The following is a 3,131-nucleotide window of genomic DNA, read 5'->3' as shown; positions in this document are numbered from 1 at the left end:
AAACTTGAAATAAGTGGTGGAAAGGCAGAGGTCCAGCAGGGTGCAGATCTGATCTGGAGTGAAATTGGTCCTGTTGTTCAAATCCTTGTCTTGTAAGAGTCGTTTTCTGACGGTTTCCACTGCTTCTGATGTAGGTATGCAAGTGAAAAGAGAAATAACATCAAATGATACCAGAGTTTCTCCTGGAGCTAGCTTCAAATGTTGAATTTTGTTGGCAAAGTCAACAGAGTTCTTGATGTGATGGGGTGTGTTTCCAACAAGGGGAGCTAAAATACTAGCCAGATGTTTTGCTATGTTATATGTTATATGCAACAAAATTCAACATTTGAACAGAGTAAATTCAGTCTTGATGTGGCTATTTGCTTAAAAAATAGATGATTTTTGAAGCATATTGCTCTTTAAGGAAAAGAGAGGAGTCATAACTTAACCACAGTTATGGTTCCTGTAAGTGTGCTATACCAGAAAAATGTTGACCTTCTAAATAATAAATTTACATCAGTGGATTGTTTTAACATTACTTAAATTATAAATTGTGGAAAGCAATTGTATATTAACTCCTAAAGGGAATTTATTATGAATTATCTACCCCTTTCTGTACTTGTTGGCACATATTTAAGTATCTGAAGTCACTGCCAACTCAAAGATCTTAGAAAAAAAGCAACCCTTTCATTTAGTTTTGGTTCCACTAAGTTTAAAAATATCTCATTCAGTAAACTGAGATTTGCAGGAAAACGTTTGGCACTTCTCTAATTCAGAGTGCAGGAAAATCCAGCCTCCTTCTGGCTTAAAACTCACATTATTATTAACCAGGTGGCTGGTTGTTTTTTACTCAGGATTTGCATCTGCAGTGAAATTTGATTTGAAACAAGATTGTGGCTACAAAAGGGATTATTGTCAACAAAAAGTGTTCATAGTTTGCTAAGTGCTAGTCTGTGCTGGTTTTCTTTTTTTAAGTAATAAAGCTAGAATAATTCTTTTCAAATGCAGAGTATAAGAGAGGGATGGAGTCAAGTGTTTCACTATATTCCTTTACTTCAACTGCAAAAATATTAGTTCAAAATATAATGTAAATAAGAGGAATTTGGTGCTGTATTCTGTTGGACTTTGTTTAAAGCCATGTGACAGATATTTAAATAAGACCTCAGGGAACAGTCAGCTTGCTGAAAAGAAATTTAAGTTAGTAAACTGGGATGGATTTTTGTTATATACAAAATCAACCAGTATTTTCTGTAATACTACTCTTTATTTCTTTTTTATAACAATTATTTTTAAATGATACAACTCATTTTTCAGGCCAACACAAAACGGTACCTCTTTATCCATTCTATTTTTAATTTGAATACTCTCATTAACAGCAAGATGCATTTTAGCAAAGGGTGCTTTAATACTTGGATGTACTGTATGAGCCTCAAAACCTCATCTGAGAAAAACGTCATGCTTGGTGCCTCTTGTCAGCACCTCTGAACCTTTCAGCTTCTCAGCATCCATCTTACTCCTGAAGAATATTCCCAGGTGAGTCTGAGCTTTCACTGAGGGAAAGGATTGTAATGGTCTTTTTATTAAATGGAGCAGCACAGCGTACTATCAGGTGCTGCAGAGAAGCCGTGCTCTCCTAAATTTAATTTTCACTCTTGAAATGCAAAGGAAAGCGATATAGATTTAGACAACAGGCTGACTGTGTTTTTTTAATGTAATTGAACCAAGCCTTCTGTGTCCATCCCCTGTTATGTATTGTAAACATTTCACTTATCACAATTTGACAAGATAAGGAAATATATTGCACTTATTCACAGGGCTGAGGTTTAGTTTAGCTTAGCATCAGCAGACTCCAGGCTCATGTGACTCTTATATGATAAAATAAATTTGTTTTCTGAATAAGTTTTTTTTAACAGTAAAGATGCAGGACTGTACTAAAATGTGGTGAGCACAAACCACATGAGCATGTGATGTTAAGATCATCATTGTGTCATGTGGCAATATTGCAGGATTTGTCTAAAAATGCCTAAAAAGCAGACATATCTAACGTCTGCTTAAAATCTGTTATAGCTTTTTAAACTTATCATAAGCTAGTTATAAACAATTATTTATAATATCCTAAGGCATTCAGACGATGAGAGGTTATTGATTAGAGGATGTACAAATTTACCAAAGATTGGCTTCAACTTTGCATGAACTTGCTGAGAAGAAATGTAATCTGTTTAAACTTTGAATCCAAAGAAACAGTAACTGTCTTAAACATGTGTGCACAGTGAATAAACTCCAAAAGCTCTATTTATGTTGCAGAAATATCCTTTGTGAATGGCAACCTGAAACTCCTGCTCAAAAGGTGGCGCCAAAAACACAAAAGTCAAAGTAGACAGCAGAAGAAAGGAAACAACAACAATGCTGGATAATGTGTGAGAACATTCACTAATATCCACTTCATTTAGGAAAATAACAGACACATTGCGTAAAAATCCTGTGAAAAATAACTCAAAATACTTTTCTTTTGAATAAACAGTTCACAAACTTGGCAATATTGCCACCTATTGGACTTAATGGTGAAACTGTAGACACTGTGGTGTTTGGGTCATTTTTGTGTGGATGAAGACATTTCTAGAAACAGTGCCATGTTTACAAAGATATTTTTAGTCATGAAAAATAGAAATATTGTTTTGGGAAAACTGCGTTTCCATGTGGATATTGTGTTAAACTCCTGACATTCTGTTGTGACTTTTGGTTTTGATGTGTTGATATTTCCAGGTCTGGTTGGTGGGTAAAACCTGTGGACATGTCCTGAACTTTCAACACTACACAAAACATACAAAATATATTAACTCGCCACTTGGGTGGCATCTGGGGTGGCAGAAGATTTTCTTTTTCCAATGGCAACTGCCCCTCTGTGCCACCCCCTTGGAGCCGCCACTGTATAGTTTATAAAGTCCAAAAATAAAGATTTTATTTTTGACTTGGTTCGGTGTTGGAGCGTTTGTACGCGGAGAGGGTTAAAAGTTTCGTCCCTTGGACCCACATTCTGATTATATCGCTTAGTCACCGCCGTTAACCGGGAGAAGCAGCGCCTCCCTGAGTCCTCGCCGATTGGCTGCGGAGCTTCTCGGGCTCGCCTTCAGCCCAGGGCGGGGCGGACTCTC

This window comes from Kryptolebias marmoratus, linkage group LG12 (genome assembly GCF_001649575.2).
Source record: "Kryptolebias marmoratus isolate JLee-2015 linkage group LG12, ASM164957v2, whole genome shotgun sequence".
Classification (NCBI taxonomy): Eukaryota; Metazoa; Chordata; class Actinopteri; order Cyprinodontiformes; family Rivulidae; genus Kryptolebias; species Kryptolebias marmoratus.
The sequence above is the reverse complement of the archived record's forward strand: the minus strand, read 5'-3'. Positions refer to the sequence as shown.